This window comes from Balaenoptera borealis (assembly GCF_965194805.1).
Source record: "Balaenoptera borealis genome assembly, chromosome: 10".
NCBI classification, from domain to species: Eukaryota; Metazoa; Chordata; class Mammalia; order Artiodactyla; family Balaenopteridae; genus Balaenoptera; species Balaenoptera borealis.
The window spans coordinates 82,028,702-82,042,480 of record NC_138874.1 but is presented as its reverse complement, the minus strand read 5'-3'; positions in this window follow the sequence as shown (position 1 = coordinate 82,042,480).

Here is a 13,779-nt window from a genome sequence, read left to right as displayed (position 1 = left end):
TTTGATTAGAACAGTCCCACTGCACTTTGATCTAGTTTACCATTTTTCCAGATTATTTTCATTTGTAATAAAGTACTACTATTAGTAATAGTTACTTTAAAATCAGCCTATATGGGATTGGTTGACCTTTACTTTGACTTTGCAACATCTGTCATGCTCTCACTTGGTAGCATGTGAGATGCATTTGCAGGAAACAGACCTCTCCTCTTAACTTGTGGCTAAATCTAGACAATAACCGATGATCACCCTCCCTCTTTTCCTGACCTTTCCCCAGACCCTTTCAAGGACAGTATGCAGGATGCTAAAATGAAGTGTGCTTACTCCTTCTGGTTTTAGGAGGTGGCATTTCATGTATCAAGTGCCCAAATTTTCAGCTTTTGAAGCTTTTAGCAAATTGCAATTATTAAAAACAAATCCTTATAAAAGAAAGGAAAAAAAATTTAAGCAAGGGGTCAAATGATGTAGAAGATTTAATTCTGAAATTCTATAATTGCACTTTGGAATATCTTGATTTAGAGAAAGAAAATTTGATAGCGCCCAGGGGAGGAGAGAAGAAACAGCTCACATACCAGAGACAGCTAACCAAATAGCAATGGACTTCTCAAAAGCAATAGACTTCTGAGCAGAAATTATTTTCAACCCAGAAATATAACCCTTAAAATACTATCAATTAAGTAGGACATAGAATAAAGACACTTTAAGACAAGCAAGCTCTTAAGAGATGTATCTCCTAAAAGGGAACCCTCCTACACTGTTGGTGGGAATGTAAGCTGGTGAAGCTACTGTGGAAAACAGTATGGAGTTTTGTCAGAAAACTAAAAACAGAATTACCATATGATCCAGAAATCCCACTCCTGGGCATATACCCAGACAAAGCTATAATTCAAAAAGATACATGCACCCCTATGTTCATAGAAGCACTATTCACAATAGCCAAGACATGGAAACAACCTAAATGTCCATCGACAGATGAATGGATAAAGAAGATATGGTACATATATACAATGGAATATTATTCAGCCACATAAAAGAACAAAACAATGCCATTTGCAGCAATATGGAAGCAACTAGAGATGATCATACTAAGTGAAGTAAGTCAGAAAGAGAAAGACAAATAACATATGATATCACTTATATGTGGAATCTAAAGTATGATACAAATGGACCTATCTGTGAAACAGAAACAGAATCACATACATAGAGACAGACCGGTGGTTGCCAAAGTGGAGTGGGTTGGGGGAGGGATGGAGTGGGAGGTTGCAGTTAGCAGATGTAAGCGTCTATATATAGAATGGATAAACAACAACGTCCTACTGTATAGCACAGGGAACTATATTCAATATCCTGTGATAAACCATAATGGAAAAGAATATGTTAAAAAAAGAATGTATATATATGTATAACTGAATCACTTTGCTGTACAGCAGTAATTAACACATTATAAATCAACTAGATTTCAATAAAAAATAATTTTTAAAATAGGTATCTCCTATTCACCTTCCTCTGGAAGCTACTGGAAGGTGTGCCTCACCAAAATGAGGGCAAAAAACAAGAAAGAGAAATACATGGAACTCAGAAATAGAGCACCCAACATAGGAGAGGGACAAAGGAAATTCCTAGGATGCGAGTGAGGGTGGACCCAGAACAATGCTGTGTAGTTGGTCTCAAGAGCAATTAGACCAGATTGACGCAGGAGACTTCAGAAGGGAGACCCAAGAAAGAAAGAAAAAAAGTAACTGATAGATGACTTGATTTTTTTTAATAAACTTATTTATTTATTTATTTATTTATGGCTGCGTTGGGTCTTCATTGCTGCGCTCAGGCTTTCCCTAGTTGCGGTGAGCAGGGGCTACTCTTCATTTTGGTGTGCGGGCTTCTCATTGCGGTGGCTTCCCTTGCTGCGGAGCACAGGCTCTGGGCACATGGGCTTCAGTAGTTGTGGCACGTGGGCTCAGTAGTTGTGGCGCAAGGGCTTAGCTGCTCCGTGGCATGTGGGATCTTCCCAGACCAGGGCTCAAACCCGTGTCCCCTGCATTGGCAGGCGGATTCTTAACCACTGAGCCACCAGGCAAGTCCGATGACTTGATTTCTTGCCTACACTGTGAGAATTTCTTTTGAGAAGTTTGGAGCTGATTTAGTTAGTTAAAATTAAAATAAGCATTAAAAAACAAGGCATTTATTAACTTAGACAAAACCCAAAAAGTTGAATACGAAAGAAAACATAACCATAATACACTATGTGACGGAGCTTATAAAAACACTATTTTTGCGTCCAGTTGTGATACAGCCATTTTGAGGGTTTAGCAGAAGTGTGTGTGTGTTGGGAAGGTGGAGGTTGGGTTCTAAACTTATTAAATTACATTCACAGAAAACTGATTGATAATGTTCCATATCCAAAAGCAAAACTAAATAGGCTCATAAGCAGATTATTTAGACATGGAGGTAAATGCCAGGATAAACTGTTAAAATAGTTGAAAGTGGTTGCATCTGGGTGGTACAAGAAGGAGATGAGGAAGAAAAGAGGCAAGTGACTGTGCTTTTTTAGTTACTAACCTTGGAATATTCTTTGACTTTAAAAAAATACGTATTGATACATGTATAATACATGTATTTTTTCTATTTAAAAATTAGCCCCTTTCCAATTTCTCCTCCCTGTATCCGCAACCCTTTTTCAACCAGTGATGGGTAAAGGCATCTTGCAGAGGTATAGAGAGAGAGAGTCAGGGGAGGGGTTGGGTAAGAAGGAACTTTGGGCAGCGCTGAGGACAGGTGAAGGCAATTGAATCCATAGTTAGCTTGAGGCCGCCCCTGCAGAGAACAGTATCAGAGAATCCCGTCTCTGAATCCTGGGCTTGGCGCACTCATCAGTAATGCCTTTCGTAAGGACAGCGAAGACACAAGCTCCAGCCTGTCATCAGAGCTCCTCCTGCAAGCGATCTGGAAGAATGAACAAATACCCTGGCAGGCTCTGGCAGGAGATATTTGTTCTAACTAAGGCTGGAAGTCTGGTCAGGTATTCTTTTTTCTGATAAGTTCCTGCATGTGTAACTCTTCAGTTTCTACGTGTCCAGTAATTCAGGAGACAACGGTTAAAGGACTAGTTAATGGTATGTGAATGTGTGCCTGGGTCTTTAGCTAGGCTGTCATTCCTCTTACATTATTAGCTATGCTTTATGCATTCTTCCAGTGATTCTTCATTAACTTTTTAAAAATACTTATTTATTTTTCCGGCTGTACCAGGTCTTAGTTGCGGCACGCAGCATCTTCATTGCTGTGTGCGGGATTTATTGTTGCGGCATGTGGGATCTAGTTCCCTGACCAGGGATCGAACCCAGGCCCTCTGCATTGGAAGCATGGAGTCTTAACTGCTGGACCACCAGGGAAGTCCCTTCATTAACGTTTAATTGCAGGTAATAAGGCGGAAGAAGGCTTCAAAATGCTTAAGCAAGAATCAGCCTCATTATTCTGTAGACCCCGCCTAAGAGACTCCATCCTATTCCATTAAAACAATATTTAAACAAGGACCTACTGTATAGCACAGGGAACTATACACAATATCTTATAATAACCTATAATGGAAAAGAATCTGAAAAAGAATATATATGTGTATGTATAACTGAGTCACTTTGCTGTACACTTGAAACTAACACAACGTTGTGCATTAACTATATTTCAATTAAAAATATTTAATAAACATCACCTGGATGCTGTTTGGGATTAAAAGACATAAGAATCAGACCTGGATTCAGCTCTCTAGGGACTCACCACAGAGCTGTAGAGAGAGCCAGGTATGGAAATATCTCTATCCCCAAAGACTTCAGTGCTAAAGGAATGCAGGTGAGTGTCAGGTAAAAGTAATTCTGGCCAGAGGCTCTGGATGAGATTTGAGCTGGGCCTTGAGGAATGAGTAGGATTACTCAGTGAAGATGAGATGACTTGCACGGAAATCAAGTCGAGGGAATGGTGTGGGGAAACAGAGCACATTTGGAGGATTAGAAATGGAAGGATGCTGTTGGACAACCACATATGCAGGGACACAGGAGTACACAGGGAAGACACAAAGAAGCTGAAAGCAGAAAATATTTTGGAGAAAAGATAATGACTTCAGTTTCCTATTAATTAAATTTTTCTATTGGGTTGAAGTCTCTGTTGCCTGGAAGATTGAAATAACTCCCAAGAGAGAAATGAGATGACTAGGAAAGGGAAGTGCTTTGGAATTCAATTTTGCTACATTGATTTGGAGAGCAAATGGTGGTACTTTATTTTTAATTTTTTACTTTTTATTTTTATTGAAGTATAGTTGTTTTACAATGATATATATGTATTCTTCTTCAGAGTCTTTTCCATTATAGGTTATTACAAGATATTGAATATAGTTCCCTGTGCTATACAGTAGGTCTTTGTTGGCTATCTTTTTTTTTTTTTTAACATCTTTATTGGAGTATAATTGCTTTACTATGCTATGTTAGTTTCTGCTATATAACAAAGTAAATCAGCTATACATATGCATATATCCCCATATCTCTTCCCTCTTACACCTCCCTCCCTCCCTCCCTCCCTATCCCACCCCACTAAGTGGTCACAAAGCACCGAGCTAATCTTCCTGTGCTATGCGGCTGCTTCCCACTAGCTATCTATTTTACATTTGATAGTGTACATATGTCCATGCCACTCTCTCACTTCGTCCCAGCTTACCCTTCCCCCTCCCCGTGTCCTCAAGTCCATTCTCTAGTAGGTCTGCGTCTTTATTCCCATCTTGCCCCTGGTTCTTCATGACCTTTTTTTTTTTTTTGGATTCCATATATATGTGTTAGCATACGGTATTTGTTTTTCTCTTTCTGACTTACTTCACTCTGTATGACAGACTCTAGGTCCATCCACCTCACTACAAATAACTCAATTTCGTTTCTTTTTATGGGGGAGTAATATTCCATTGTATATATGTGCCACATCTTCTTTATCCATTCATCTGTTGATGAGCACTTAGGTTGCTTCCATGTTCTGGCTATTGTAAATAGAGCTGCAGTGAACATTTTGGTACATGACTCTTTTTGAATTACGCTTTTCTCAGGGTAATGGGATATGCCCAGTAGTGGGATTGCTGGGTCGTATGGTAGTTCTATTTTTAGTTTTTTAAGGAACCTCCATACTGTTCTCCATAATGGCTGTATCAATTTACATTCCCACCAACAGTGCAAGAGGGTTCCCTTTTCTCCACACCCTCTCCAGCATTTATTGTTTGTAGATTTTTTGGTGATGGCCATTCTGACTGGTGTGAGATGATATCTCATTGTAGTTTTGGTTTGCATTTCTCTAATGATTAATGATGTTGAGCATTCTTTCATGTGTTTGTTGGCAATCTGTATATCTTCTTTGGAGAAATGTCTATTTAGGTCTTCTGCCCATTTTTGGATTGGGTTGTTTGTTTTTTTGATATTGAGCTGCATGAGCTGCTTGTAAATTTTGGAGATTAATCCTTTGTCAGTTGCTTTGTTTGCAAATATTTTCTCCCATTCTGAGGGTTGTCTTTTCATCTTGTTTATGGTTTCCTTTGCTATGCAAAAGCTTTTCAGTTTCATTAGGTCCCATTTGTTTATTTTTGTTTTTATTTCCATTTCTCTAGGAGGTGGGTCAAAAAGGATCTTGCTGTGATTTATGTCATAGAGCATTCTGCCTATGTTTTCCTCTAAGAGTTTTATAGTGTCTGGCCTTACATTTAGGTCTCAAATCCATTTTGAGTTTATTTTTGTGCTTGGTGTTAGGGAGTGTTCTAATTTCATTCTTTTACATGTAGCTGTCCATTTTTCCCAGCACCACTTATTGAAGAGGCTGTCTTTTCTCCATTGTGTATTCTTGCCTACTTTATCAAATATAAGGTGACCATATGTGTGTGGGTTTATCTCTGGGATTTTTATCCTGTTCCACTGATCTATATTTCTGTTTTTGTGCCAGCACCACACTGTCTTGATTACTGTAGCTTTGTAGTATAGTCAGAAGTCAGGGAGCCTGATTCCTACAGCTCCGTTTTTCTTTCTCAAGATTACTTTGGGTATTCGGGGTCTTTTGCGTTTCCATACAAATTGTGAAATTTTTTGTTCTAATTCTGTGAAAAATGCCATTGGTAGCTTGATAGGGATTGCATTGAATCTGTAGATTGCTTTGGGTAATATAGTCATTTTCACAATGTTGATTCTTCCAATCCAAGAACATGGTATATCTCTCCATCTGTTTGTATCATCTTTAATTTCTTTCATCAGTGTCTTATAGTTTTCTGCATACAAGTCTTTTGTCTCCTAGGTAGGTTTATTCCTAGGTATTTTATTCTTTTTGTTGCAATGGTAAATGGGAGTGTTTTCTTAATTTCACTTTCAGATTTTTCATCATTAGTGTATAGGAATGCAAGAGATTTCTGTGCATTAATTTTGTATCCTGCTACTTTACCAAATTCATTGAATAGCTCTAGTAGTCTTCTGGTAGCATCTTTAGGATTCTCTATGTATAGTATCATGTCATCTGCGAACAGTGACAGCTTTACTTCTACTTTTCCCATTTGGATTCTTTTATTTCTTTTTCTTCTCTGATTGCTGTGGCTAAAACTTCCAAAACAATGTTGAATAATAGAGGTGAGAGTGGGCAACCTTGTCTTGTTCCTGATCTTAGTGGAAATGGTTTTAGTTTTTCACCATTGAGGACGATGTTGGCTGTGGGTTTGGCATATATGGCCTTTATTATGTTGAGGTAAGTTCCCTCTATGCCTACTTTCTGGAGGGTTTTTTATCATAAATGGGTGTTGAATTTTGTTGAAAGCTTTCTCTGCATCTATTGAGATGATCATATGGTTTTTCTCCTTCAATTTGTTAATATGGTGTATCACATTGATTGATTTGCGTATATTGAAGTATCCTTGCATTCCTGGGATAATCCCCACCTGATCATGGTGTATGATCCTTTTAATGTGCTGTCGGATTCTGTTTGCTAATATTTTGTTGAGAATTTTTGCATCTATGTTCATCAGTGATATTGGCCTGTAGTTTTCTTTCTTTGTGACATCTTTGTCTGGTTTTGGTATCAGGGTGATGGTGGCCTCGTAGAATGAGTGTGGGAGTTTTCCTCCCTCTGCTATATTTTGGAAAAGTTTGAGAAGGATAGGTGTTAGCTCTTCCCTAAATGTTTGATAGAATTTGCCTGTGAAGCCATCTGGTCCTGGGCTTTTGTTTGTTGGAAGATTTTTAATCACAGTTTCAATTTCAGTGCTTGTGATTGGTCTGTTTATATTTTCTATTTCTTCCTGGTTCAGTCTTGGAAGGTTGTGCTTTTCTAAGAATTTGTTCATTTCTTCCAAGTTGTCCATTTTATTGGCATATAGCTGCTTGTAGTAATCTCTCATGATCCTTTGTATTTCTGCAGTGTCGGTTGTTAATTCTCCTTTTTCATTTCTATTTCTATTGATTTGAGTCTTCTCCCTTGTTTTCTTGATGAGTCTGGCTAATGGTTTATCAATTTTGTTTATCTTCTCAAAGAACCAGCTTTTACTTTTACTGATCTTTGCTTTGTTTCCTTCATTTCTTTTTCATTTATTTCTGATCTGATCTTTATGATTTCTTTCCTTCTGCTAACTTTGGGGGGTTTTTTTTGTTGTTCTGCTTTCTCTAATTTCTTTAGGTGTAAGATTAGGTTGTTTATTTGAGATGTTTCTTGCTTCTTAAGGTAGGATTGTATTGCTATAAACTTCCCTCTTAGAACTGCTTTTGCTGAATCCCAGAGGTTTTGGGTCGCCGTGTTTTCATTGTCATTTGTTTCTAGGATTTTTTGATTCCCCTTTGATTTCTTCAGTGATCTCTTGGTTATTAAGTAGTGTATTGTTTAGCCTCCATGTGTCTGTATTTTTTACAGATTTTTTCCTGTAATTGATATCTAGTTTCATAGCGTTGTGGTCAGAAAAGATACTTGATATGATTTCAATTATCTTAAATTTACCAAGGCTTGATTTGTAACCCAAGATATGATCTATCCTGGAGAATGTTCCATGAGCACTTGAGAAGAAAGTGTATTCTGTTGTTTTTGGATGGAATGACCTATAATTATCAATTAAATCCATCTTGTTTAATGTATCATTTAAAGCTTGTGTTTCCTTATTTATTTTCAGTTTTGTTGATCTGTCCATTGGTGAAAGCTGGGTGTAAAAGTCCCCTACTATGATTGTGTTACTGTCGATTTCCCCTTCTATGGCTGTTAGCATTTGCCTTATGTATTGAGGTGATCCTATGTTGGGTGCATAAATATTTCCAATTGTTATATCTTCTTTTTGGATTGATCCCTTGATCATTATGTAGTGTCCTTCCTTGTCTCTTGTAACATTCTTTATTTTAAAGTCTATTTTATCTGATATGAGTATTGCTACTCCAGCTTTCTTGTGATTTCCATTTGCATGGAATATCTTTTTCCATCCCCTCACTTTCAGTCTGTATGTGTCCCTAGGTCTGAAGTGGGTCTCTTGTAGACAGCATATATATGGGTCTTGTTTATGTATCCATTCAGCCAGTCTATGTCTTTTGGTTGCAGCATTTAATCCATTTACATTTAAGGTAATTATTGATATGTATGTTCCTATTAGCACTTCCTTAATTGTTTTGGGTTTTTTATTGTAGGTCTTTTCCTTCTCTTGTGTTTCCTACCTAGAGAAGTTCCTTTAGCATTTGTTGTAAAGCTCGTTTGCTGGTGCTGAATTCTCTTAGCTTTTGCTTGTCTTTAAAGGTTTTAATTTCTCTGTCAAATTTGAATGAGATGCTTGCTGGGTAGAGTAATCTTGGTTGTAGGTTTTTCCCTTTCATCACTTTAAATATGTCCTGCCACTCCCTTCTGGCTTGTAGATTTTCTGCTGAAAGATCAGCTGTTAGCCTTATGAGGATTCCCTTGTGTGTTATTTGTTGTTTTTCCCTTGCTGCTTTTAATATTTGTTCTTTGTATTTAATTTTTGAGAGTTTGATTAATATGTGTCTTGGCCTGTTTCTCCTTGGATTTATCCTGTATGGGACTCTTTGTGCTTCCTGGACTTGATTAACTATTTCCTTTCCCATATTAGGGACGTTTTCAACTATAATCTCTTCAAATATTTTCTCAGTCCCTTTCTTTTTCTCTTCTTCTTTGGGACCCCTATAATCTGAATGTTGGTGCATTTAATATTGTCCCAGAGGTCTCTGAGACTGTCCTCAATTCTTTTCATTATTTTTTCTTCATTCTGCTCTGCAGTAGTTATTTCCACCATTTTATCTTCCAGGTCACTTATCCATTCTTCTGCCTCAGTTACTCTGCTATTGATTCCTTCTAGAGAATTTTTAAGTTCATTTATTGTGTTGTTCATTGTTTGTTTGCTCTTTAGTTCTTCTAGGTCCTTGTTAAACGTTTCTTGTATTTTCCCCATTTTGTTTCCAAGATTTTGGATCATCTTTACTATCATTATTCTGAATTCTCTTTCGGTAGACTGCTTATTTCCTCTTCATTTGTTTGGTCTGGTGGGTTTTTACCTTGCTCCTTCATCTGCTGTGTGTTTCTCTGTCTTCTAATTTTGCTTAACTTACTGTGTTTGGGGTCTCCTTTTCTCAGGCTGCCAGTTCGTAGTTCCCGTTGTTTTCGGTGTCTGCCCCCAGTGGCTAAGGCTGGTTCAGTGGGTTGTTTAGGCTTCCTGGTGGAGGGAACTAATGCCTGTGTTCTGGTGGATGAGGCTGGATCTTGTCTTTCTGGTGGGCAGGTCTGCATGTGGTGGTGTGTTTTGGGGTGTCTGTGAACCCAGTATGATTTTAGGCAGCCTCTCTGCTAATGGTTGGGGTTGTGTTCCTGTCTTGCTATTTTTTTGGCATAGGGTGTCCAGTACTGTAGCTTGCTGGTCGTTGAGTGGAGCTGGGTCTTGGCGTTGAGATGTAGATCTCTGGGAATTTTTCACCATTTGATATTACGTGAAGCTGGGAGGTCCCTGGTGGACCAATGTCCTGAACTTGGCTCTCCCACTTCAGAGGCACAGCCCTGACACTCGGCGGAAGCACCAAGTCCCTGTCATCCACACGGTTCAGAATAAAAGGGAGAAAAAAAGAAAGAAAGAAAGAAAGAAAGAAAGAAAGAAAGAAAGAAAGAAAGAAAGAAGGAAAAGAAAAGAAAATACAATGAAATAAACTAAAGTTATTAAAATAAAAAATAGAAAATAATTATTTAAAAATTTTTAAAAATTAAAAAAAAAGAAAGAAGAGAGCAACCAAACCAAAAAACAAATCCACCAATGATAACAAGTGCTAAAAACTATACTAAAAAAAAAACAAATGGTAAAAGCAAAGCTATACAGACACAATCACACACAGAAGCATACATATACACACTCACAAAAAGAGGAAAAGGGAAAAATATATATATATATCATTGTTCCCTAAGTCCACCTCCTCAATTTGGGATGATTTGGTGTCTATTCAGGTATTCCACAGATGCAGGGTACATCCAGTTGATTGTGGAGATTTAATCCGCTGCTCCTGAGGCTGCTGGGAGAGATTTCCCTTTCTCTTCTTTGTTCGCACAGCTCCCGGGGTCCAGCTTTGGATTTGGAACTGCCTCTGCGTGTAGGTTGCCTGAGGACGTCTGTTCTTGCTCAGACAGGATGGGGTTAAAGGAGCAGCTGATTAGTGAGCTGTGGCTCACTCAGGCAGGGGGCAGGGAGGGGTATGGATGCAGGGCGAGCCTTAGGCGGCAGAGGCCGGCGTGACGTTGCACCAGCCTGAGGCTCACCATGCGTTCTCCCGGGGAAGTTGTCCCTAGACCACGGGACCCTGGCAGTGGCGGGCTGCACAGGCTCCCGGGAGGGGAGGTGTGGAGAGTGACCTGTGCTTGCACACAGGCTTCTTGGTGGCGGCAGCAGCAGCCTTAGCGTCTCGTGCCCGTCTCTGCGGTCCGCGCTGATAGCCGTGGCTTGCGCCCGTCTCTGGAGCTCGTTTAGGCGGCGCTCTGAATCCCCTCTCCTCGCGCACCTGAAACAATGGTCTCTGGTCTCTTCGGCAGCTCCAGACTTTTTCCCAGACTCCCTCCTGGCTAGCTGTGGCGCACTAGCCCCCTTCAGGCTGTGTTCACACAGCCAACCCCAGTCCTCTCCCTGCAATCCGACCTCCGAAGCCTGAGCCTCAGCTCCCAGCCCCGCCCGCCCCGGCGGGTGAGCAGACAAGCCTCTCGGGCTGGTGAGTGCTGCTCGGCACCGATCCTCTGTGCGGGAATGTCACTGCTTTGCCCTCCGCACCCCTGTGGCTGTGCTCTCCTCTGCGGCTCCCAAGCTTCCCCCCTCCTCCACCCGCAGTCTCCACCCGCGAAGGGGCTTCCTAGTGGGTGGAAACCTTTCCTCTTTCACAGCTCCCTCCCACTGGTGCAGGTCCCGTCCCTATTCTTTTGTCTCTGTTTTTCTTTTTTCTTTTGCCCTACCCAGGTACGTGGGGAGTTTCTTGCCTTTTGGGAAGTCTGAGGTCTTCTGCCAGCGTTCAGTGGGTGTTCTATAGGAGCAGTTCCACACGTAGATGTATTTCTGATGTATTTGTGGGGAGGAAGGTGATCTCCACGTCTTACTCTTCCACCATCTTGAAGCTCCTCCTGGTTATCTATTTTATATATAATAGTGTGTATATGTTAATCCCAAAGTCCTAATTTATCCCTCCCCCCATTTCCCCTTTGGTAACTGTAAGATTGTTTTCTATGTCTGTGAGCCTGTTTCTGTTTTGTAAATAAGTTCATTTGTATCATTTTTTTAGATTCCACAAACAAGTGATATCAGATGATATTTGTCTTTGTCTGACTTACTTCACTTAGTATGATAATCTCTAGTTCCATCCACGTTGCTGCAAATGGCATTATTTCATTCTTTTTCATGGCTGAGTAATATTTCATTGTATATATGTACCACATCTTCTTTATCCATTCATCTGTCGATAGCAAGGTGGTACTTTTTTTTTTAAATTATTTATTTATTTATTTATGGCTGTGTTGGGTCTTCGTTTCTGTGTGAGGGCTTTCTCTAGTTGCGGCAAGTGGGGGCCGCTCTTCATCACGGTGCACGGGCCTCTCATTATCGCGGCCTCTCTTGTTGCGGAGCACAGACTCCAGACATGCAGGCTCAGTAGTTGTGGCTCATGGGCCTAGTTGCTCCGCGGCATGTGGGATCGTCCCAGACCAGGGCTCGAACCCGTGTCCCCTGCATTGGCAGGCAGATTCTCAACCACTGCGCCACCAGGGAAGCCCAAGGTGGTACTTTAAATGCAGGTAGCTCCAGTAAGTGTTTGTAAATGTGTCTTAGAGCAGAGAGCCAGAGTGTAGGGTTGAGTTTAGAGAGTAGGTAGTCAGTGCTACAGAGGCCACAAACCATTAGGGTAAATGAGCTCACAGAGGAGAGAACAAAAATAAGGGCTGTTAGTGGACCGGGGGAACAGAGAGATTAGAGATTCGATCTCTCTCTACAAAGAGGTAGAGATTAGAAGGGTCACAGTACTGTAAGAGAGAAAGAATACGTCATGGAAACCCAAAATGGACTGTTTGAATTGGTGAGTGGTCGCCTATTAAAAGCCCTTCAGGCACAACTGGGTGAAGACTGGGAAAAGGCTGGTTAGCCTGGCAACTAAGCAACGCTAGTAAATTTCAAAAGTAAAAGTGTTTGGGAGCAGGAGTAAGCCATCAGAGAAAAAATGGAAAGAGATGAGAGGAGGAAGCAGTGGAAACCTCTTGTTTAAGGAAAGATAAAGTTGATGAAAACTAGGCTAGATAATTAGCCCCATGGTAACTGGGGTTAATTACATTAAAATCTGTGGATTTAACCACACCTGTCAGTAAACAAAAGAACAGATACATCTTCCTGTGGTGATATATAAATATTTCTATTCAGTGTCTGTATCTTCTTACTACTGTATTGCATTCTCTTTCGTTTAGCTTGGCACTTGCTGATTTATTCTAGAAGAGCTTGAAACTAGACAACTGGGAGAATTAATTTAACCTCTTCCTCTTTTCTATAACACCAGTATTTGGCAATTTCATGTGGTTCAAACCAACTAAAAGGGAGTAGGAAATGATTTTTGTAATAAATAATTACAAAAGGCACATTCAGAGCATCAGAGACTTGAGACATGTTTTTGGGTTTTCTGGTCTACCAACCTTCTTGACCATGGCCAGCAGAGCATGTCTGGAGAGTATGAATGCGAGCTAGAATACAAAGAGGGGAGCGTGGTTGGAGCAGAGTCAGCCAGGAGAGAGGGTTAGGAGAAGGGGTCATGGAGAAAAAGAGGCCTGAGCACTTTAGGAGAGCCTCAAAGGCCATCCTAAGGACCTTGGCTTTTATTCTGAGTGAACTAATACATAGCTCCCTTCACTATCCAGTTTCTCAACCACACCTGCCTTTCATATCATGTAAGGGATATTTTTCCAAAGATTTTTTCAATATAGATTTATGATTTTTAAGTTGTTCAAAAATTGCCTGCAATCCTCTGGAAAGTTACACTTTATGGTTAATAAATTAGACATTGTTGACATCTTCAATTGACTCTTTTTGTAGTAAGAGCCATAATAAGTTTTAACTGAGAAAATATTCTCCCTATTGGTGCTGGAGTATCTGGTAAATGTAAATTCTGCTTGCTGATGATGTTCTCAACTCTAATTTTCTTCATAGTGAAATTTTAAATATTTCGGGCCAGATATCTTCATGGATTTATCTTTTTGCCTTCATTCATAGCACTTCTTCTTTGACAAATATATATATATTTTAAAATATTTATT